The sequence below is a fragment of the Schistocerca americana genome, chromosome 4 (assembly GCF_021461395.2).
Source record: "Schistocerca americana isolate TAMUIC-IGC-003095 chromosome 4, iqSchAmer2.1, whole genome shotgun sequence".
Taxonomy (NCBI): Eukaryota; Metazoa; Arthropoda; class Insecta; order Orthoptera; family Acrididae; genus Schistocerca; species Schistocerca americana.
Window position 1 is genome coordinate 646,027,098 of NC_060122.1, and position 26,111 is coordinate 646,053,208.

A 26,111-nucleotide genomic window follows, 5' to 3' on the forward strand; every position below is an offset into this window, starting at 1 on the left:
TATGAACAAACACAAAGGCTGTCGAAGTACACGAGTGCTGGACAACATCAACACGGCAAGGAAACATACACTTGTTGCTCTGTCCCAAACGACCGACTGCCTACTCCAGTACGCAGACAGCATTCATAACTGTTCAGTGGATATCACACAGCTACACACAGTTCCACGTAGACAGTTGCACCGAGAACTCCGACAATCCTAAAACCAATCACTGTGGAACAACAAGGACAAATCCTAAGTCGACACACGCAGAGTTTCCATAAGTGGTCGGCGACCAAATACACGTCGTCCGACGACACGACCGACCGAACGACCAAACAAGGTCGTCCCCACTCGAGTCATGTGTGTCAGCAACGGTCGGGCGAGTCATGGCTGTCCGGAGCTCACTGCAGCTCCATCCTGACTCAACTCGATGTCCGTTCGGAACTCAGAGACACGGCGACTCAGGCACACTGGCTCGCACCCAACCATGCAGAGGTAACACTTGCCCATGGGCCACGACATCTGTGCACAAGGAAGCCGTGGTGTCACCACCAGACACCACACTTGCTAGGTGGTAGCCTTTAAATCGGCCGCGGTCCGTTAGTATACGTCGGACCCGCGTGTCGCCACTATCAGTGATTGCAGACCGAGCGCCGCCACACGGCAGGTCTAGAGAGACTTCCTAGCACTCGCCCAAGTTGTACAGCCGACTGTGCTAGCGATGGTTCACTGACAAAATACGCTCTCATTTGCCGAGACGATAGTTAGCATAGCCTTCAGCTACGTCATTTGCTACGACCTAGCAAGGCGCCATTACCAGTTACTATTGATGCTGTAAAACATGTACCGTCAAGAGCGATGTTCACTATTTATGGATTAAAGTTAGGTATTCCTCAGCTACGTCCTTTTTTGCTAGTCTAATTTCCCTGACCTGTTCCAGACCTCACGCCAGCCTGCGTGAGTTAAAACTCGTGACTTTCGGCTTCCTCTCATAGTGGGTTGGCTCTCTTGCCAATCCACAAGAGAAGCAGCCGACTCACGTCCGGCAAGATGACCAAGTGACGAGGCCCAGAAACTGTCAAAAGACCAAATACACGTCGCCCGATGAGACGACCAACCGACCGACCAAGTAACGGTCGTTCCCGCTCCAGCCTCCTTCCGTCGGACAGTACACGTGTGAGGCCAGCGGTCGGTGAATACTGGCTGTCCGCATCTCACTGGCGCTCCGACCGAATTGAACTCCCGAAATCGGCGAGCCCTCAATACTAGCGGTCGCTTCAAAGATAATACGACAGTTCTCTTATCGATACGCGCTGCTGCTGTCACTCACGGGCAGGCAAGCCAGCAACTTAGTGACGACAGGGAATCGACAAAGAAAACGAGGCGACAGTTCCGTAAAGATAAGCTGTCAAGCAAGAAACGGCATGAACACGAGCCGCGCACGGCTCATTCATTTTCATTATTTTTTTTTAGCAGTGTTGAAAAAAATGTTGTATTCTGCACCCAGAAAATCGAGACGAAACGTGAACAGAAAATAGGCTTTTGAAGATATCATAAAACGGCTACGTATGTATACCGAGAATTCACTTTTAAATGCAGGCATCAAATTCTGATCAAAATCGTATGTACCGTTCTCAAGCTAGGTTCCCCGAAAGTTTGAAAATACACTTCCACCAAAAACTCACATAAATTTTTGAGTAAAATTTTTTTATAGTTAAGTTAAACATACCCCTAATCAGCGCTCTCTGGCCCATACACAAATTATTCCAGATCGAAATGGAAGTTTTCCTCCATCTTCTTAGTGGCTGGCCAGGATGGTTCTGCGGACCTGTTTGGCAGCATCTGTCACACACTGGTCTGCTCGCTCGATACGCTTTACGTCTTCTTTCGTGCGGAAGTTGTAAGAGACTGGTCCGATGTCAGGTTCGAGCATTTCTGTAATTTCCATAACGAAAAGCGGTCTGATACTTCGTTGATGACCACAAAGGAATACAGACTCTAACCAACGTGATTTGGAACAGGTAGCAGTGTGGAAGCAGCAGCAGTGAACTGCAACGGACAGCAAGGGGCGTGGCCGGCTGTAAAGCAGACACCATTGAGCTATGGTAGCAGAACGTGTGTTCCTTCCGATGTCCAGAAGAAGACGGTAGCTCATAGACAAGGAGAGAGGAGAGTTAGAAACTTTCGGTTGTGGCAGTAATGTGCAGAGCATTAAGTGATGTGCGATTTTGTGTGTGTCACCATTGCATTTGTCGGACATTGGTAGATGTCAGAATTTTTAACCGACCAAAATACTCATCTTGATGTTGAAGCTCTTTTGTCTGTGTTTGCTTCAACAAAAACATAGGTTTTGAGTGGGGTCCGCCTTTAGCAAAACATAATTTGCTTTTGTCCCAGACATGTTTCACTGCAGTTGCAGCGCAATCAGTGGGTTTGTAACACCACAGCTCTTATGCTGTATGGATTCATTTTGCTTTATTTAATGTTACATTGTTGATCGCCTGTGAATGTGTTCAAATCGATAGCATAAAATTGTGTATTCTTTTCTTTGTCAAACCTTTGATGTCGTGATTTGATTCTATGCAAAGTAGTGTATCTGCAATTTGTATTCTTTGTCCCATTTGGAGGGAACAGAACTTATTGTATGTAATTGTAATTTTGTGTGAATAATTTTTTGTAGAAGTGTCAATATGTGAAAATGTTCTGTTTTATTTAATGTATTTGTTTGCTGTTATGTAAATTGCTGATCCTCACTTAGGGTTCTTAGTTAGTTTGTATGTAAATGGTGTAGTGGTTCCCCTCTGGAACGGAAATGCGTAGCACGTGCAAATTGTGGTTGGCATAGGTGGAAAAGGTGGAACTGATAGTCAGTCGGAGGCGAGCTACGAGTCGGAGACGAGCCACTAGTCGGGAAGGAGCTACCAGTCTGTGCACTGTCAATGTAAAGGTGCATATCATGCTGATTCAGAGAGAGGCTTTTACTGCTTCTTTCCAATGCCTCGGATGGGTGGATAAATAGCTGGATCTATTCTGGAATTTGTATGAATCATCGCCATGAAGATACGATAAAGTCCGGCAATTCTACCCGTAATTCCACCTACCAACATGCAGTTGCCACCACATTGCGCAATCACTGTAACGTAATACTATATTGATGTACAGTGAAGGATCAGCCTAATGGATGTGTTAGTGTGCTGAAATATAAGGTAATTCATATCGGAATTTATTTACTTACCTTGATTTTACTCCTCATCATAACACCTCTCAGGGTCCTCTCCGTTTGAAGTAAAGTGATTACCGAGTGTCCTTACTGAAAGTACGTTGAAGCCTAGAGTTTGGTTAAATAATGCCTCTTGAACTTATTAGAAAGATAGTTAAAGCTAATGTGGTAACAGAGTGAGTTAAAGCAAAGGTTATTTGTCCAATAATAATTTTCCTATTGAAGCTGTTATTTAAAGTGCTGTTACCAACTTCAAACTTTAGGCTGAGTCTTATAAAGTAAATGATCACGTTGTTGTCTGTAGTAAATTCTAAAAAGGAGAGTCAGTTCCTTGCAGTTTTGTCAACATTGTATTTCGTTGTAGTAAAAGTGAGAAAGCTGCAGTTGTGAAACGTTACATTCTCATGTATGCCAAGTGTTTGTCTCTCTTGTGTGCATATTAACAGTATAAAGACCACTCAGTTTGTGTAAACCCTGAAAGTGATAGTGTTTTTCTGTACCTGTTATAATTTTGAAAATAGTTCCTGCTGCTCTAACTGTTAGCTTCAATCTTAAAACATATGTGTGTTAGAGTTCATTGCACTCGCGTGTTGCTAAGTCTAGGTTGTGTCTGTTGTGTTGTCCATTATAGTTACTTATACCTACTTTCATAAACGAGAATGTTAATCTTTCTCTTGCCTAATTAGGCTGGCGACCGTTTCCCTTATTCTATAAACAGTATAGCTAGGCAAAATTTTGTTTGTCACTATTCCAATATTAACGTAATTCTGACTTTCATTTCCGATAAGCCACTTCCATTAGGAACAATACGGTCAACTTAACAAAATTCCTCTCAGAGGGTAACACTGCTCTGTTGCTTTGTGCCATAGTTACTTTTACAAAATTGTTTTATGTTACAACCTGCTTCTGGCATTGAGGTTATGGTACAGTAGTTAGCAGACGGGGAGTGTTATAGGTTCTTTATTATTATGGCTGTTAAACATAAGGAATGTTCTTTAATGTTTAAACACATATAAATATTAGTTTCTAAATCGTAATTACAGGTTTTTGAAGAGCACATAAACAATAACTCAACACAGAGGAAACGAAGGACAACCAACACAAGCACAGATAAACACACCACATCTGGTATTTACCAATTAACGTGTCAGGACTGCAGATCAGTTTATATAGGACAGAGAAGCAGAAATCTTAGTGCCAGATACACGGAACACAGAAGAGTATTAAAAAGTAACAGCTGTTTTTCCACATTTCCTGAACACCTTATGGGCAATAAACATAGCCCAACAGACATCAACACTGATAGGCAGTGTAAGCAAGACCATGCCTAAGAAGACTACACAGCGGCGAATGCGTAAAATCTGAAAAATCGCTATAGCTTGCCAAGAGCCAGCAAACCATCGTGAGAAGCAAAGGCGAAGTGCCACACTAAGTCGATTTAAATATGCAGATAAGCACTGGAAGATAGGAAACCACTTGTACAGACCAAAAAACAGGGAATCAGATGTTAAAGTATGGTCTTGCTTACTGTGCCTATGTGATACTAGAGGACCTATCCGCTGGCTAAGATGACACCCCACGTATGTCCGGTAAGCTTGTTACGGTTTGGGGATCAAAATGGTTCAAATGGCTCTGAGCACTACGGGACTTAACTTCTAAGGTCATCAGTCCCCTATAACATTCACGCCCGAGGCAGGATTCGAACCTGCGACCGTAGCGGTCGCGTGGTTCCAGACTGTAGCGCCTAGAACCGCTCAGCCACCCCGGCCGGCGTTTGGGGATCGTTTCTACGTTGAAGATGCTGCTTCTTATTCAACTATTCTTGATAATGGGGCGACGTCTTTTTCTGGTAGTTTTATTCATGACAGTTACATTCAGCGGAAATCTATCGTCCAGAATGAGAAAAGATGTAAGGAAAGCCGGTATGAAAGTGTGATGACGACTCTTCTTGCATGAACATAAAACAGAGAAATTCCGAAAATTAAATGTTACTAAGAGAACTATTAGCCGTATTCTTAACGAATGCTTAAATAAATAAAACAATAATTATGACAATATAGAAATGGATAGAAAATTAATTTTGTATTTTGAAATCAGTTACCTAGCTCTTCAAAATAACAGACTTTTTTTGTGAAAATCATAACGTGATAAAACAAAATGAAAATAATATTCAGAATCATCATTAAAACTGTCAGCTACGACACCTACTTTTGGGTAATCCTCTGACAACAATGAAAAAATGTTGTCTTGTGAATTATTGCATTCGTAGTAGTTGACACGAAGTCATCTATTCAAACCGAAGTGATATCTAGCGTCCCCAGTGAAGAGCTATAGGCCTTCTGCTGTTCCTAACCCATGCAAACGGTTTAGGGGACAATATGAGCAGTCATCTTGGATTGTTTGCTGGTGATATTGACGTTTGTCGTGAAGTCGACTGAAGATCAAAACGAATTGAAAATGGTTTAGACAAGAGGTATGTGTGGTACGAAAAGTGACAACTGACTAAACAATAAAAAGGGTGAGGTCACCAGCATGAATACTATAAGGAATCAAATTCAAAGGATGTCAATCAGCTAAACATCTAGGGACTACAAATAGGAACAAATTAAATTAGAAGGATCAAATTGATAATATTCTGAGGAAGGGGAACCAAAGACTGCGTTTTATTGGCGGCGCAATTAGAAGATGCAACGAATCCACTGAAGACACAGTACTTAACAGGTAGGATTGACAGGGGGCATCGGAAAAGTTTGAACAACGACAGTTCGTTTTGTACTGTCAAGAAATAGGGAAGACAGGGTCAAGGCTACGGTACGCTACTAAGGCGGCAATCGTTAAAACAAAGTGGTTTTCCGCATGTAGGTACACGAGGGGCGCTCAATATGTAACGCAAGACATTTTCCTTCTGAAAGCAGGTTGGTTTTATGCACGGTTCCAGTATCACAAGTACGAAGAAGATATTAAAGTAGCCTGACACAGTAGCACAAAAAAATCAGTAGTTACGCCATAGGAAGCGGGTACAAATAGTGCCACCACAGGCGTAAACAGACGGTAAGCATACTTGTAACATGTCACTCTCTCCGCTGTCTCCCATGCGTGTTTTGTGTAGCCAATCAAAATATGCTGAAATGGAATGGTGACGGGATCCCACCTGCCCGTTATGTGTCTACTCAGTAATAGTTTTGAGGCATCTCATTATTTCCACCTCTTCTTAAATGTCAAGCTAATGGCGCTTTGGTTCATTATGTATAACTTTAGATTTTTGGAGACATTAGTAATAGAATATCCTTCGTGACGTAGATGTGTACTGAGTGGTGTTTTCGATTTCTTATTGTTTTTCTTCTTTAAATCTAACCTTATCAATCCTCCCCATGTGACCGACATATTTTATTGGATAACAGTCGGAAGAAACTCTGTACACATCCGTAACATTGAAGGCATAAGACACCTCTTTGTATCCCACAGGGGCACAAAGATTCTTAGGTATGAAAAAAGCCGGTATAACATTCTTAAATGAGACGCTTCGGATATTCTATCAAGATACTAAATCCTAAGGTATGTTCTGTGATTTATCTCCTGATCCGGAGTTAAATCAATAAACTGTTGCGAGTTGAAAAGAGCGACCCTATTACCAGACTTCTTCATACTTTTCGTAATAACGCTTCTATTGTATGTCGTCTGTTTAGCTTTTTATGTTGTTGGTAACGCCACATAGCGCTCTGTCTGAAAATCACTGCCTGTGCTGTGCGCAGTCTGTGGCTGGTTGGACTCATTGTTGGAATATTCGCTATTGTACTGTTGGGCTGTTGGATGTGAACAGCACATAGCGTTGGGCAGTTGGAGGTGAGCCGCCATCAGTGGTGGATGTGGGGAGAGAGATGTGAGAGTTTTGAGCGGACGATCTGGACGTGTGTCCGTCAGAAAAAGAAAATGTGTTTAATTGGATGTCACAAAATTATATATAATGACTTTTGAACGCTATTAAGGTAAGTATATTGTTTATTCTCTATCAAAATCTTTCATTGGTTAACTGTGCCTATCAGTAGTTAGTGCCTTCAGTAGTTAGAATCTTTTATTTAGCTGGCGGTATTGGCGCTCGCTGTATTGCAGTAGTTCGAGTAACGAAGATTTTTGTGAGGTAAGTGATTCATGAAAGGTACAGGTTATTGTTACTCAGGGCCATTCTTTTGTAGGGATTATTGAAAGTCAGATTGCGTTGCGCTAAAAAAATATTGTGTGTCAGTTTAGTGATGATCAGAATACGTAAAGAGAGAACTGTCTGAGTACGTTCAGTTTTACTCAGCCGTCTTTGAATAAGATAACGCAGAAGTTTACCTGCACAGTAATTCATACTTTTTCTAAGGGGATGTTTCACTATTAACATACTTAACCAAGTCTGCATTCTAACCATTGGCATTGTCAGTACACTGAATAATTTTTAATTTCCTGTCAGGGGCTTCATGGCTAAGCCAGTGGTCTCGTTGGTCTTCTTAGTACAACGGGGATAGAATATGGCCCATAAAAAGAAAAAAAGTTCAACATAGCATTTTTAAAAAAGACCAGCTGAAGGGTAATGGTCATAACAGAGACTTTTGGAGTATTGGATACAAGAAACGTTCAATGCAAAAATATTAGTAATGGTTCCGTACAAAGAGTGACACGTAAAAGAAACTACAATGTGAAATCTGCCGCCATGTTTCTGAGTGCTCAGCAAAAGTATTACAATACAAGTTTCCTCTTCAGGCGTGCAATAAAAGTCTCCTTTTGTGCGACCAGCTGACAAACGTAATAATAGAGGCGAGTGCAGCAGGATTCGCAAAGCCTGTTGATGCAAATGAGGGTATGCCGTTCTTACAGGCTGGCAGGAAATTACGAGGCGAGCTCCACAAAGGACAATCTGGTCTTTACACAACGAGAGAGCGGCGCATAAAGTCACAGCGCACCAGCCACGAAACGTAACCGCTGCTTCCCGCTAATGCGTGCTGCGTTTGAGGATTACCACCGCAATGTGACCAAAAAAAAAGGGACGAAAAAACTAGCACCCGAGCCCACGCAAACGAGAGATGAAATAACAACGCACTTTCATGTCGGAGATAAAGAGAAAAGTCACTACAAAGCTGTTACGGGGTAAACTTTCTGTTATTCTGCTGGCTCAAAGCAACGAGAGGTCAGCATCATGTAATCACGTGGTAAACTTTCTGTCATCCTGCTAGCTCAAAGCAAAGAGTGGTAAGCATCATGTAATCACATACACAGTGTATTATTTTCAGTGACTGAAGACAATGTGCCACAAGCTACGAAAGAAGGGGAAAAATCACATCCCGTGCAATACATAGTTCATTGCCACTATATGAATCGTTTTGTAATAGCTCATACTGTTGTTTTACTTCTTGTTTCCCGTTACGAACAGTCAACTTGTCCGGTCAAATTCCTTTGCGATCGCTACGACTCACACTTATGGCATCATTCTCCGGGTCCGAGTCCCCGTCTAACACGTTTTGGAAGAACTGTATTATAATCCAACCGAATAATCGCTTCAATATGTGGATGGAAAATGATCGTTGACCCCCTTCCTTGATGTACTGGTCATCAACAAGGTTTATGGTACGTTGCGACATGTCGCACACAGCGAACAAACTCATATTGATTCCAATCTTCAGACTTGTAGTTGTCACCGTCCTATTCGACGTGAAGGGAAACTTCGTGTCTTGGTTTACAGGGTCCACAGCGTATCAGACCCTGAAAGTTTGTCATCTGAGTTACCTTACCTCGAAGTCACTTTTCACAGGAACAGTTACCATGAAAGATACACTCCTGGAAATTGAAATAAGAACACCGTGAATTCATTGTCCCAGGAAGGGGAAACTTTATTGACACATTCCTGGGGTCAGATACATCACATGATCACACTGACAGAACCACAGGCACATAGACACAGGCAACAGAGCATGCACAATGTCGGCACTAGTACAGTGTATAACCACCTTTCGCAGCAATGCAGGCTGCTATTCTCCCATGGAGACGATCGTAGAGATGCTGGATGTAGTCCTGTGGAACGGCTTGCCATGCCATTTCCACCTGGCGCCTCAGTTGGACCAGCGTTCGTGCTGAACGTGCAGACCGCGTGAGACGACGCTTCATCCAGTCCCAAACATGCTCAATGGGGGACAGATCCGGAGATCTTGCTGGCCAGGGTAGTTGACTTACACCTTCTAGAGCATGTTGGGTGGCACGGGATACATGCGGACGTGCATTGTCCTGTTGGAACAGCAAGTTCCCTTGCCGGTCTAGGAATGGTAGAACGATGGGTTCGATGACGGTTTGGATGTACCGTGCACTATTCAGTGTCCCCTCGACGATCACCAGTGGTGTACGGCCAGTGTAGGAGATCGCTCCCCACACCATGATGCCGGGTGTTGGCCCTGTGTGCCTCGGTCGTATGCAGTCCTGATTGTGGCGCTCACCTGCACGGCGCCAAACACGCATACGACCATCATTGGCACCAAGGCAGAAGCGACTCTCATCGCTGAAGACGACACGTCTCCATTCGTCCCTCCATTCACGCCTGTCGCGACGCCACTGGAGGCGGGCTGCACGATGTTGGGGCGCGAGCGGAAGACGGCCTAACGGTGTGCGGGACCGTAGCCCAGCTTCATGGAGACGGTTGCGAATGGTCCTCGCCGATACCCCAGGAGCAACAGTGTCCCTAATTTGCTGGGAAGTGGCGGTGCGGTCCCCTACGGCACTGCGTAGGATCCTACGGTCTTGGCGTGCATCCGTGCGTCGCTGCGGTCCGGTCCCAGGTCGACGGGCACGTGCACCTTCCGCCGACCACTGGCGACAACATCGATACGGTTCACGTCCACGCTGTCGCGGCATGCTACCAGTGTTAAAGACTGCGATGGAGCTCCGTATGCCACGGCAAACTGGCTGACACTGACGGCGGCGGTGCACAAATGCTGCGCAGCTAGCGCCATTCGACGGCCAACACCGCAGTTCCTGGTGTGTCCGCTGTGCCGTGCGTGTGATCATTGCTTGTACAGCCCTCTCGCAGTGTCCGGAGCAAGTATGGTGGGTCTGACACACCGGTGTCAATGTGTTCTTTTTTCCATTTCCAGGAGTGTATATGAGAAAGACACTACACTATCGACAAGCCATGAGTCGGATGAGTGATGAAATGTGTGTGTGTGTGTGTGTGTGTGTGTGTGTGTGTGTGTGTGTCTGTTTTTTCTTTCTGCATGTGTCATATTACGATTCTTGCTTGGAGCAGCTCCTCCTCTCTTTGGTACAAATTTCCTTGCACTGCACTCTCTCTTTTACATTAAATATGATGAACCTATTCGCTACCGAAATATTGGCCTTTGTCGCAGACGTCACTCACAAGGGGAGGCCGCCAATTTGAAATTCAGATTCGATTCATACTGCTCATAATAAAAGCTCATGGCCAGAGGTGTAATGTGGCAAAGCATCAAGATGCACTTCTCAGCCGTTGTCGAGAAAATCGACAGTTAAAAGAAACCGTTTCGGTGAAATATTCTCTAGGATTAATAATTTTCTACAGTGTCGTGGGGCAGCGGTAAGCGCTCGGGTTCATAATCCGAAAGTCGTCGGATCGAATCTCGCGCCATGCAATTTTTTTTATTATTAGTTTTTTGTTATTCAAACATTAATCAATTGCTTATGCATGTTGGTGAAAGCGGATCGCTCTCCAATTGTACCGCCTCCATTTTTCCGTTTGTTTAACAAGGTGTACCAAAGCTCTCACGTCCGCACTGATTTTCGACGATGTTATAAGTTGCGCTAGGGACCGCATCTACCTTCTTTCGAAGTTAGCAGGCAACTACGCTGTTATGCGGCGGCTCGTTTCGGCCCATTCAACATCTGTCCTTCAAGTGTAACGAGCGAGTAACGGAGTTTATATTTCATACCTGCCACAGCAAATTTGTGTTCGTGGGGTCTCTATTGTAATTCGAATGTTTAACTTACGCTGTACGTATTCGTTTCGGAATATCGTTTCTGCGTCTTCCGTTAACTATACGTGGTTAACATTATGAAGACAATTAATAACATTTGTGAAATACAACTTTGTTTGCGGAAAACATAATGATGTTCGAAGTCGCCAGTTTTTCCACGACAAACGACTTTCAACAACTTATTATATTCATAATTGTTGCAACTGATTGCCGGGAATTTTATATATATATAATCAGTGCGGACGTGAGAGCTTTGGTACACCCTGTTAAACAAACGGAAAAATGGAGGCGGTACAATTGGAGAGCGATCAGCCTTCACCAAGATGCATAAGCAATTCATTAATAGTTTATATATATATATATATATATATATATATATATATATATATATGTATGAATTACAAAAAACTAATAATAAAAAAAAATTGCATGGCGCGAGATTCGATCCGGCGACTTTCGGATTATGAACCCGAGCGCTTACCGCTGCGCCACGACGCTGTATAAAATTGCTACTTGTAGAGAGTATTTCACCGCAACGGTTTCTTTTAACTGTCGATTTTCTCGACAACGGCTGAGAAGTGCATCTTGGTGCTTTGCCACATTACACCTCTGGCCATGAGCTTTTATTATGCACAGTATGAATCGAATCTGAATTTCACAATTGGCGGCCTCCTCTTGTCAGTTAGAAACCGATAAGATGCTTGAAAATGTAATATGCTGCTAGAAGCTCAAATTTCTCGTTTAAATCCACCAGTGAATTTCCAAGCAAACTTCGCTGCAGAAAGAAAGATTTGCTTAGTGCCTATGAAACCCGCCTCACACGGAGTTACTGTGCAAGCTTACTTGCCGGTGTGCGCAACTACTAGCCATGTTTTCCGCAGGGAGCTGTTTTCCTTGATTTGCAGTTTTTCTCGTGAGATCAAGTACGGTTCCGTGAATGCTACCTGCACTGGCCAATCAGAAGTCCCGTTTGGCGTCTGACATCACAACCTATAGTGTGGGGACTTTCAGATAATCTCAGTTAATCCTCGGGACCAAAGAGTGCGTCAGGCGCCCTCCAGCCGATTTGTGATCTTTCTCAAACGACTGTACAGAAAGTATTCGTAAGAGAATTTGACTCTCGCACACTTTATAGCTTCATTCCTAAGCTTCATGAAGAACTGCATGTCATTTCATTACTGAACATATTTATTGCAATATTTCAGGATTAAGTAAACTACTGCAGGAATTCGGAAAGTTCGCCATGAAAAATAGAGGTCGATACGAATTTCGTTTTGTGCTTGTTAGGTCACATATTGCTGCATATGAAATGCAGTTAATACACTGAATTATTGTTTAAACGTGGAAGGTTAGTGCTATCTATCACCAATCTCGAGGAAAAGGATTGTATGTAAGGCACTTCGCCACGAACTCGCACACCACGAACTCGCACACCAGCGAAAAATGCAGAATGAAACGGTTTCAGATACTGAAACAAGATTTTGGCAAATGATATCTCACTCTCTGCACAGTCACTACTATGCACCAGAGGCAGCTTACTGCACAATGCACACAGTAGTCCTTTATAAGAATGTCTAGTTAAGGAACATACAGAAAAGACCTAGATTGCATGCGATTTTCCTCCTATGCTCCTCGGCTCCTCGGATGAATCACATATTTGCTACACTACGCCTATTGTCGTCTCCACAAGCGCCTCATCCAGCTGAACGGCGGCTGGAAACATGCAGCACATCTCGAACGCATACCGATGTGAGAAATATTATGCCGTGGGAGACATTCTCCTGCGCTTTCTTGGGACATTTAGTAGGAGTCGAAGACACACTAACAGCTACGAACCACCTGCATCCCTTCATGCTTAATGTCTTACCCAATGGCGATGTCATCTTTCAGCTGTATAACTGTCCGTGTCTAGGAGCCAGAAACGTGCTACAGTTATAGTGCACTTATGTTGATGTCTCGGTGACAAAATCCACATGTTGCAAATCCTATGGAAGCCATCTGGATCGTTATCGTGTGGCATCGGCATGTACGCAAATCAGCGGCCCGTTGTTTTCGCGAATTACGTGACCTGCGCGTAGACACATAATACCACATACCTCCACAACCTGTCGGATCTCTGATACGCAGAATCAGTGATATATTTAGTTCCGAAGACGGACAAACAAGCTGTTAAGCAAATGGTCTTAATCTTTTGTCTCATCAGTGTAGGTGGAGTTTATGAATTCTGCCGGCCGTGATGGCCAAGCGGTTCTAGGCGCTTCAATCCGGAACCGCGTGACTGCTACGGTCGCTGGTTCGAATCCTGCCTCGGGCATGGATGTGTGTGATGTCCTTAGGTTAGTTAGGTTTAAGTAGTTCTAAGTTCTAGGGGACTGATGACCTCAGACGTTAAGTCCCATAGTGCTCAGAGCCATTTTTTTTATGAATTCTGTTAACTACGAGCATAGTAACCCATGACAGACGGATCAAGGAGGACATCAAAAGCAGACTAGCAATGGCAGAAAGTAATTCCTAGCCAAGAGAAGTCTACTAGTATGAAACATAGGCCTTAATTGAAGGCAGAAATTTCTGAGAAAGTACATCTGGATGACAGCATTGTATAGTAGTGAGAGAGTGACTGCGGGAAAACCGGAACAGGGGGAATCGAAGAATTTGAGATGTGGTGTTACAGAATAATGTTGAAAATTAGGTGGATTGATAAGATAAAGAATTAGAATGTTCTCCTAAGTATCGGCGAGGAAAGGAGTATGTGGAAAACACTGATAAGAAGGGACAGGATCGTAGGACAACTGTTAAGACATCACGGAATAACTTCCATACGAATAGAGGGGGCTGTAGACTGTAAAAACTGTAGAGGAATACAGAGATTGGAAAACATCCAGTAAATAATTGAGGGCGTAAGTTAGTAGTGCTTTTCTAAGATGGAGAAGTTGATACAGGGGAGGAATTCATAGCGGCCCGCATGAAACCAGTGAGAAGTTTGATGGCACAAAAAAATTCCAGAAAATGCGTTAAACGCTTTCTCTGAAAATTATGTTGAGCAATTACTTCAGAAACCCCAACTCAGTGAAAATGATTGAGAAAGCGTACTAGAACTCTTAGCGACAAGCAGACCTGTGCGAAGAGAGACAGTCTTGACTGATACAGGAATCAGTGACCACATGTTTGATGCAGCAGTGTCCAAAGGCACCAAAACTAAATGCAAAATACACTCCTGGAAATTGAAATAAGAACACCGTGAATTCATTGTCCCAGGAAGGGGAAACTTTATTGACACATTCCTGGGGTCAGATACATCACATGATCACACTGACAGAACCACAGGCACATAGACACAGGCAGCAGAGCATGCACAATGTCGGCACTAGTACAGTGTATAACCACCTTTCGCAGCAATGCAGGCTGCTATTCTCCCATGGAGACGATCGTAGAGATGCTGGATGTAGTCCTGTGGAACGGCTTGCCATGCCATTTCCACCTGGCGCCTCAATTGGACCAGCGTTCGTGCTGGACGTGCAGACCGCGTGAGACGACGCTTCATCCAGTCCCAAACATGCTCAATGGGGGACAGATCCGGAGATCCTGCTGGCCAGGGTAGTTGACTCACACCTTCTAGAGCACGTTGAGTGGCACGGGATACATGCGGACGTGCATTGTCCTGTTGGAACAGCAAGTTCCCTTGCCGGTCTAGGAATGGTAGAACGATGGGTTCGATGACGGTTTGGATGTACCGTGCACTATTCAGTGTCCCCTCGACGATCACCAGTGGTGTACGGCCAGTGTAGGAGATCGCTCCCCACACCATGATGCCGGGTGTTGGCCCTGTGTGCCTCGGTCGTATGCAGTCCTGATTGTGGCGCTCACCTGCACGGCGCCAAACACGCATACGACCATCATTGGCACCAAGGCAGAAGCGACTCTCATCGCTGAAGACGACACGTCTCCATTCGTCCCTCCATTCACGCCTGTCGCGACACCACTGGAGGCGGGCTGCACGATGTTGGGGCGTGAGCGGAAGACGGCCTAACGGTGTGCGGGACCGTAGCCCAGCTTCATGGAGACGGTTGCGAATGGTCCTCGCCGATACGCCAGGAGCAACAGTGTCCCTAATTTGCTGGGAAGTGGCGGTGCGGTCCCCTACGGCACTGCGTAGGATCCTACGGTCTTGGCGTGCATCCGTGCGTCGCTGCGGTCCGGTCCCAGGTCGACGGGCACGTGCACCTTCCGCCGACCACTGGCGACAACATCGATGTACTGTGGAGACCTCACGTCGCACGTGTTGAGCAATCCGGCGGTACGTCCACCCGGCCTCCCGCATGCCCACTATACGCCCTCGCTCAAAGTCCGTCAACTGCACATACGGTTCACGTCCACGCTGTCGCGGCATGCTACCAGTGTTAAAGACTGCGATGGAGCTCCGTATGCCACGGCAAACTGGCTGACACTGACGGCGGCGGTGCACAAATGCTGCGCAGCTAGCGCCATTCGACGGCCAACACCGCGGTTCCTGGTGTGTCCGCTGTGCCGTGCGTGTGATCATTGCTTGTACAGCCCTCTCGCAGTGTCCGGAGCAAGTATGGTGGGTCTGACACACCGGTGTCAATGTGTTCTTCTTTCCATTTCCAGGAGTGTATATCTAAGAGAAAAAAAGATAAAAAAACGCTTGAAGCCTTCGTAATAGTTCCCACACCGACGAAATGTGATTGAAATTCAAAGAAGTAATGTTGATAGTAATTGTCAGTTTTATACCACGTACATTAATGAGAGGTGGAACAGATCCTTCAAGGTGCACAGGGCAGATATAGACACTGTTGAAAAAGCAACAAATAAACCATTCCATATTTAAAAGAAAGCAAAATCTCTGAGATTGACAACGGTTTTCAGATGTTTTAAGTTAACGCTGACGTCAATGCAACATGCTTTTCATAGTTTCAACGAAACTCTGTCTCTAAAGCTGGAAGAAAATCCTAAGACTTTCTAGTCGTATATAGTCTACGCCAGCGGCAGAACGGAAAACAAAATTGAGAATCTCTTAAATGATGATCAGTTTGACTTTAGTAATGGTAAAGCACCAAAGAGGCAGTTCTGACGCTGCAGTTGATAATGAAAGTAAGACTATAGCAAAATCTAAACACGTTCATAGGATCCGTCGACCTGAAAGAAGTGTTCGTCAATTCTAATGGTAGGAGATGTTCGAAATTCTGAGGAAAATAGAAGTAAGCTATAGGGAGAGACGGGTTATTACAGTATGTACAAGAGCCAAGAGGAAATAGTAACAGAACAATGAAGTGCTCGGATGAAATCGAAGAAGCAACGATGGAAATAAAAGAAAGGTTCAACAGCGGAGTTAAAATTCAAGGTGAAAGGATGTCAATGATAAGATTCGATGATCATATTGCCATCCTCAGTGAAAGTAAAGAAGAATTACAGGATCTGGGGGATGCGGTGAGCAGTTTACTGCGTGCAGAATACAGACTGAGAGTAAATCGAAGAAGGAAGACAGTAATGAGAAGTAGCAGAAATGAGAACAGAGAGAAACTTAACATCAGGACTGATGGTCACGAAGTATTTGAGCTTAATGAATTCTGCTACCTAGAAAGGAAATAAGCCGTGACTGGCTGAGTGAGGATGACATCACAAACAGAATAGCCCTAAAGAAAATGCATTTCTGTCCAAGAGAAGTCTGTTAGTATCAAACATAGGCCTTAATTTGAGGAAGAAATTTGTGAGAATGTATGTTTGGAGCACAGCATTGTGTGGTAGTGAAACAAGGGCAATGGAAAAACCGGAAAAAAACAGGATCGAAGCATTTTAGGTATGGTGCTACAGACGAATGTTGAAAATTAGGTGGACTCATAAGGTAAAAAAGGAGGAGGATCTGTGCAGAATCTGAGAGGAAAGGAATATGCAGAAAACACTGACAAGAATAAGGACATCTCTTAATACATCGGCGAATAACTTCCATAGGAGTAGAGGGAGCTGTAGAGGGCAAAACTGTAGAGAAAGACAGAGATTGGGATACATACAGCAAATAGCTGAGGAAGATGAAGAGGGTGTCAGAGGAGAAGAATTCGCGGCGGCGCGCATCAGACCGGTCAGAATACTGATGAACTCCACCCCCAACCCCCACCGAAAAGAAAACAGCGGCAAGACACTACTATTCCTACTGGGTGAAGCCATTGGTAATTTTACCAATGACAGTACCACTAAAGCTGACTTGCTAGACACGATTTTCCAAAATTCATAATAAGAAACATTTAATACCTCAGTGTGATGCATGAGTGATTCGGAGGTTGATGCCCTCTCTATAGCGAAGCAACTTAATAGATCACACGATAATGGCAAGGCTCTGCTCCAGTATACCAGTTTGATTCCTTTCGAGGTATGTCGATGAAATAGTTCTATTTTTGGCAGTGATAAACAACCGCTCCCCCACACAATGTAAAGATTGGAAATTTGTTCATTTCATACAAATATGTTAGAATGGAAATAGAAGTAATTCTCTTATTTATAGATCTATGGCATTACATCGATTTGCAGACAGATTTGGAACATGTGCTGTTTTCTACATTTACGAAATAAATCTGAAGAAGGACATTTACGAAATAACTACAAGAAAACAATCCATAAGCACACGATCAGCACTGATTCAGTAAATTACATTCTCGTGCAAAACATAAATTGTCTCTTGATTCAGACACAAGAATAATAGCTATCGACAAAGGATCACAAATTGATCCCCTATTCCTGTACTTCAAAGAAACTTTTGATACTGTTCTTCAAAAGAGGTTCCTACCAAACTTGCGTATATCAGTTGGATTCGTGGTTTCTTGTAGGAAAGGTCACAAATTGTAGGGCTGGGCGGGAAGTCGTCTAGCGAAACCGATGTGATATATGGCGGTCCCAAGTCAGTGTTATTGGCCCTCGGCTAATATTAATGTATACATACTATCGAAGAAACAATCTCTTAGATTGATTGTGGATGCTGCTCTCCTTTACTGTTTAATAAAGTCATCAGAAGAGAAAAACTAATTGCAAACTTTCTTAGACGAGATATCTGCATGACATGGAAAGTGAAACTTAACTCTAAAATTAAAATCTGTGTGATTCGTTTAAAATTTTATTAATGAACAACACAAATCAGAAGATTGTGTATTCAACTAAATACATGGTGATTACAATTGCGACCAATATAAACTGTAAGCGTCACATAGAGAATGTTGTGGGGAGGGTGAACCAAAGACTGCTCTTTATTGACAAAAATCTTAAAAAATTCAACACATTTGCTAAAGATACTGTGAACCCTACGCTTGTCCATGCTCATCTGGAGCCCGTTTCGTATTATCGCGCAAAGAGGGAGAGAGAGTCACGTATATGATAAGCGAGATGGAGTGGCGAACATTAAGACAATGGCGCTTTCTGTTGCGGCGAAGTGTATATTTTGTTGACTCCCACCTACACGGAGGAAGATAACCATCGAAATAAGATAAGGGAAATTAGAGCTCATGTTGAAAGATTTAGAATTTTATGTTTCTATGTGCTATTTGAGAATATAGAAGTGTAGGAATGAATACTCTGCGAAGAACTTAAGAGCGACTTGCAAAGTAGTCAATGCATATGTTGACGCAGATGTGGATGATTCTGGAACAGCGCGGCAGTATGGAAAGCGCGCAGGCGTATGTTGCCAAATGTGTTGCCAACCCACGCAGCTGGGTGTGTAGCAACAGCATGTAACATCACTGATGGCATTTACCATAACAGAGGCGTAAATAAGCTCCTCAGTTTACGCCATTGCAAGATCAACAATCCGCGCACGTGGGAAAGCACCCACCTACAATCCACGCAACAGGCCGACCTTTCCGGCTACTCCCAGTTCTCCATCTACCTCATGCCTATAGTTCCATTCTAAATACTGGAATCTACTCGTTTAACATTTATATCTTTGCTAATCCTTCGCGATGGTCATTACAAGTGCACCACTTTCTTCTGATTTCAGTGCAAAATATTTGTACTGTCAGTAGTGCTTAAGAAAATGGAATTTTTTAAGGGAAAATACAGTATATTTCATCTATCGACTGAAATTTGGAGACTTTTCAGTGTTACGATTATGTGAATGCTCTCTCTGTTCACCAACATTCCCATGCCTCATCTTGATTAATGACTGTAGAAATGCATTGCTGACTGATGCCTGGAAGTAGCATCGAGTGCAATTATTTCGATCTAACGTGAAACAGAATCTCCCTCGCTAGATTTCTTATGTTATTGCGTCAGTACAACATTTTATCCTGAAAACAAATTGGTTTTAATTGCACTGCTCGTTTATACATTGCAATCCACTGTACAGTGCCCTATTGGAAGTATATAATACTGCTGACCTGTGAGCAGATCGGAAAATGTTTAAGCTTTGTATATGTAATTTACTACCGCTACGCCAAACAAGTCGACCCGCCGTAGACAGTGCTTCCAGTGCGATACTGGGGAGGGTCACTCGTCTGTTAATAATACGAGGTGCTACTTTAGTTCACATTTTGATGAAGTTACAGATTCCACTTTTAACCGCTACTGAAGCTCTGTCTTCAGTATGCAGGCATTTTTCTGTAGATAATATTATGATTGGGCTCCTTGTAACTATGTGTACGAGACATCACCCTCGTTTCAAAAACATGTCAATAACATTAGCACTACTGGCCATTAAAATTGCTACGTCACGAAGATGACGTGGAAAGACGCGAAATTTAACCTACAGAAGATCATGCTGTGATATGCAAATAATTAGCTTTTCAGAGTATTCACACAAGGTAGGCGCCGGTGGCGACACCTACAACGTGCTGACATGAGGAAAGTTTCCAACCGATTTCTTATACACAAACAGCAGTTGACCGGCGTTGCCTGGTGAAACGTTGTTGTGATGCCTCGTGTAGGGACGAGAAATGCGTACCATCACGTTTCCGACTTTGATAAAGGTCAGATTGTAGCCTATCGCGATTGCGGTTTATCGTATCGCGACATTGCTGCTCGCGTTGGTCGAGATCCAACGATTGTTAGCAGAATATGAAATCGATGGGTTCAGGAAGGTAATACGGAACGCCGTGATAGATCCCAACGGCCTCGTATCACTAGCAGTCGAGGTGACAGGTATCTTATCTGCATGGCTGTAACGGATCAAGCAATCACGTCTCGATACCTGAGTCAACAGATGGGGACTTTTGCAAGACAACAACCATCTGTACGAACTGTACGACGACGTTTGCAGCAGCATGGACTGTCAGCTCGGAGACCATGGCTTCGGTTACCCTTGACGCTGCATCGCAGACGGGAGAGCCTGCGATGGTGCACTCAACGACGAACCTGGGTGCACGAATGGCAAAACGTCATTTTTTTGGATGAATCCAGGTTCTGTTTACAGCATCATGATGGTCGCATCCGTGTTTGGCGACATTGCGGTGAACGCACATTGGAAGCGTGTATTCGTCATCGCCATACTGCCGTATCACCCGGTGTGATGGTATGGGGTGCCATTGGTTACACGTCTCGGTCACCTCTTGTTCGCATTGACGGCACTTTGAACAGTGGACGTTACATTTCAGATGTGTTACGACCCGTTGCTCTACCCTTCATTCGATCCCTGCGAAACCCTACATTTCAGCAGGATAATGGACGACCGCATGTTGCAGGTCCTGTACGAGCCTTTCTGGATACAGAAAATGTTCGACTGCTGCCCTGGCCAGCACATTCTCCAGATCTCTTACCAACTGAAAACGTCTGGTCAGTTGTGGCCGAGGACTGGCTCGTCACAATACGCCAGTCACTAGTCTTGATGAACTGTTGTATCGTGTTGAAGCTGCATGGGCAGTTGTACCTATACACGCCATCCAAACTCTGTTGGACTCAATGCCCAGGCGTATCAAGGCCGTTATTACGGTCAGAGGTGGTTGTTCTGGATACTGATTTCTCAGGATCCAAGCACCCAAGATGGCTGGAGCACGCTTGACATCCGAGCAACGAAAATGTAAAGTGGTTTTTCAAGTTTGATAATGCCGTTGAAATGCTACGTCAGTGGAGGTGGGAGTTCGAAACAGAACCGCAAAAACCGCCTAACAATTATATACGCATCATTGACAAGTTTGAATTGCGTGGAACGATTTGTGATACTCATGAAGTAAGAACAGGAGGACAGTGTACAGCTACAAGTCCTGCTTCGTCGGCTCTCATCTTGGAAACTTTTGTTAATTCTCCACAGAAGTCTGCTACACAATGTGCACGTGAAGTGGGGTGGTTTGCAGAACAAGTGTACGAAGTATCCTGAAAGCTGCAAAATGGAAAGTTTACATTTCACGATTACTGCACGCGGTTAATGATGACAATTCCGATCGCCGAATGCAATTTTGCTAATGGTATCAGCAAATGGTAACTGATGACGGACGATTTGTGACGAGGGTAGTGGAGTGACGAGGCACAATTTAAACTTAATGGAACCGGGAATCGGCGTAACAGTGTGCTCTAGGCACCGTAAAATTCGCATGTTTATGTGGATAGAGCGGTCAATCTACCAGGGGATCATGTGTGGTGTGGAGTATCATCTAGGGGCTTAGCAGGACCCTTTTTCATTGATGCTTCTGTCATTGGAGAAGTGTACCTGCCAGGTATATGTGCGCTTTATGGAGCTGATGAAGAGATCTTCTGCCAACAGGACAGGGGGGTACCACACTGCCATCTAGCCGTACGAGTTTTCCTGGACGACAAATTTCCGGGGCATCGGATTGGACGAAGAGGGCCCATTGAGCTCCCTCCACGGTCGCCAGATCTAACACCTGTGGACTTTTAATTGTGGGGAACTGTGAAAGATAATGTCTATCGATGTAAGCCACGCATGCTGGAGGAACTTCGCCAGGAGATTACAGCAACATGTGCAGCAATCTCTACTGTAACATTGACTGAAGAAGTTGCGGTGACCGCTCGTCGTACTGTTATGTGTATAGCCACCAACGGTGAAAATTTTGACCATTTAAAGTAACCTTGTGCTAAAAGGAACGATGTACAACATTTGTGATCAATTATTAAATGTAAAATAAACACATAAGTAACACTACTCATTCCTAAAACGTGTATACATTTTTCTGGCGGACTTTGCGTATGCGTTATTATCTGTTCCACATGTAATTAGCGTTTGGAGTGATAATTCGTGGCAGTGATCGGAGCTATGAGCTGGTCAGATAGAGAGGAGGCGGTATCTGGAGTGAGAGGCAGTGAAGAGCCGCCATAAGTCCAGGGAGCAAGGAAGTTTAATCTGAGTTAGCACTGTAGGGATGTTGATACAGAATTCACTAAGAAATTGATTTATGAAGAAGGTTTGTATACATTACTACAGTACATATTATAGACAAGTCGTCTGGTCGTAGATACTCAGTGGCAACCATGTGAACCTGGGTTGGTCGTTAGTATAATATGAATTCAACTGTTAGAAAATATATCTGAAAATATTACTTGTAGTGTAGCCTCGTCTGGAAGTGAGAAGTGGATAGTAAGCAATACTAAAATGTACAGAATGTTAGCATTTGAAATGTGGTTAGGTGAATAGATCGGATAAGAGGATTACTAAAATGAATTAAGGAGAAAGAAATCTGTGGCAAAATATGACTGAAATAAGGTCTCGGCTGACAGAAGACATCCCGCAGCATCAAGCGGTCGCCACTTCGGTAACGGAGGGACGTGTGAGATGTAAACATTGTAGAGCGAGTCCACGTCTTGACGACACCAAGCAGGTTAAAACGGATATACGTTGCAGCGGTTACGTAGAGATGAAGAGGCTTGCTGAAGATAGACTAGTGTAGAAAGCTGCATAAAATCAGTCTTCGGAGTGAAACAATCAAATACAAAAACGTAGTAGGAATAACACATGACTAAATCTGTAGGTGATTTGGTGGTGTGCAGGGTGCACAAACATTACAGCATGTCGTTACTCAGACCCAAGCGCTATTATGAGGACGTACTTGTAAGCAGCCTTTTATTCGCTGACGATGCAGTATTCGTAGCACATACTCAAGAGGACCTTCAAAGGTTTATGGACAAATTTTTTGCTGCGTGCAAGTTCTTATCTACGTCTGCGAATGCAAAGTAGATTGTGATTGCGGCGCAAGGGCACACATGTATGGCTGTCAAAAAAATTGGATGGTTCCCTGTTGAATTTAGTGGACAAATTCTGCTACCTCGGCTAGTTAGTCTCATGATATTTGTATCTGTACAGCGAACTGAACGCGATAGTTGGTGAAGTGGCGAATATTTTCGGAAAGTTCAGCACATGAGCGTGGAACAACCAACACCTTACAGTAACCACAAAAATGTCGGTCTATAAAGCATGTGACTTGGAAGAGCAGCTGAACGGAATGGACAGGGTCTTGAAAGGAGGATATAATATGAACATCAACAAAAGCATAACGACGATAATGGATTGTAGTCGAATTAAGTCGGGTGATGCTGAGGGAATTAGATTAGGAAATGAGATACTTAAAATAGTAAAGGAGTTTTGCTATTTGGGGAGCAAAATAACTGATGATGGTAGATGTAGAGAGGATGTAAAACGTATATTGGCAATGGCAAGGAAAGCGTTTCTGAAAAAGAGAAATTTGTTAACATGGAGTATAGATTTAAGTGCCAGAAAGTCGTTTCTGAAAGTATTTGTATAGAGTGTAGCCATGTATGGAAGTGAAACGTGGATGATAAATAGTTTAGACAAGAAAAGAATAGAAGCTTTCGAGATGTGGTGCTACAAAAGAATGTTGAAGATTAGATGGGTAGGTCACGTAACTAATGAGGAGGTATTGAACAGAACTGGAGAGAAGAGAAATTTGTGGCGCAACTTAACTAGAAGCAGGGATCGATTGGTAGGGCATATTCTGAGGCATCAGTGGATCACCAATTTAGTATTGGAGGGCAGCGTGGAGGGTAAAAATTGTAGAGGGAGACCAAGAGATGAATACACTAGGCAGATTCAGAAGGATGTAGGCTGCAGTAGGTATTGGGAGATGAAGAACCTTGCACAGGATAGAGTAGCATGGAGAGCTGCATCAAACCAGTCTCTGGACTGAGACCACAACAACAACATAAAGCATGTGAGCTGAGGACCCTCTTGTGTTGAACTAACTTCTGGATATCAGATTCCAAATAAGAACGTAAGCTGCTTTCTTCTACGGTGCTCAAGGAACACTCTAGGTGTAAGATGTATGGACCACGAGACAAACTAGCAAGTATCACCGCCACTCTCAAAGAAAGTTGTCTGCGGTGGCCACGACATTTACAATACTCCCGTCTTCCCCGAAGCACACTACTTACAATTAGTAATACAGCACCAGAGGAAAAGCTTGAAGAACGGCAGAATGTCCCACGACAGCGTCCTGCTCAACATCTTAGCGTGAAACGATCTCGTAGGTAAGCACCTACGACGAACACTTCTTTCGATTTAAGGTACACGTGCCCCATTTGTGGGCGCCAGCTGGACTCTTGCATTGGATTACCGAGCGAGGTAGCGCATTGGTTAGCACATTGCACTCGCATTCGGGAGGACGACGGTTAAAACCCGCGTTCGGCCATCCTGATTTAGGCTTTCCTTGATTTCCCTAAATAGATTCAGGGAAATGCCAGGATGGTTCCTTCGAAAGGGCACGGCCGATTTGCTTCCCCATCCTTCCCTAATACGATGGGACTGATGATCTCGTTGTTTGGTCCCCTCCGCCAAACCAACCAACCAACCAACCAATGCACTGGACTCTTGAGTCACCTGCAACAGTGCCTGAGTGGCGCTATTAAACCTTCCGAAGGATGTACAGACCATTTATTGACTGACTGCCGTACACAGTGGTGCGACCTCCGCCTGAACAATAGTTTTAACCCGGACGGACTTCGAGTGAAACTCAGCTTGTATGAGAAACAGCGATTCATGATTCAGTGCTAATCTATGCGAGAGTCCATCAGTCATAGTGGCTGGCAAGTAGTGCCGTGCCACCTTCCGGGAAACCCATTACCAGAAATTTTGAACAAGTAAGAGATCTTAAGAACGTGTTGTCCATTTGCATGTCCTAGCAAGTAACAAACTTCATGCAGTTTTAATCATCAGCATTGTGTAAGTGTAGACGTCTTAGCTCGAAGATAGTATTCCCATATTTTAGGGGATTCCTCATACTGAGGTCCACAGCCTCGTTGTATTGCATGAAAGGTATAATCATTTGTGTCTTCATTACTTATTTCATTCACTGTAAAGATTTGAACTTTTCGTTCGAAATTTATTATTTGTTATTAGCTAGTTCGGCGTTGGCCATTTTCAAAGCAGACGTACATGCATTATGTATGCGTCATCGCACGTAAAGCAGTTAGTGTTTCAAGGGAACAGGAATTATTACTTACATGTATGTCTGAAAGAACAGACCTGGTTGACGGTCCCAGCTGAACGAAACGCATTGAAGTTCATTCCATGGCTGCGAATTCCCCTCCATCAACTGCATTGTATGTAGATCTACTACGCAACAGTGGCATATAAAAATTTATGCTGGACCGGGAATGGAATCCGGCTTTCCGGCACAGATTTTCATATTTGACTGTAGGGTGAAGGATCTATACCTAATAGAGTCGATGGCGAGAAATTCGCAGCTAGGGAATTAATTTCGAAAACACAGATTTTGTTACCCACAGATATTAGAAGTTACTTGTAGATAAATACAACAATAACGAGGTCGATTATGAGCACGTTTTCTGGCTACTGTTACGTTTTCATATATACGATTTACCGCAGATGGGAAGGAAAACTTCTATTCCCAAGAAATACAAATTCATAACTTCCTGACAGATTAAAAGTGTTTGCCGGACCGGGTCTCGAAACTGAGCTCTTTGCCTTTTGCGAGCAACTACTCTGCGGAGTGAGCTATTCAAGCACCACCTCGAACCAC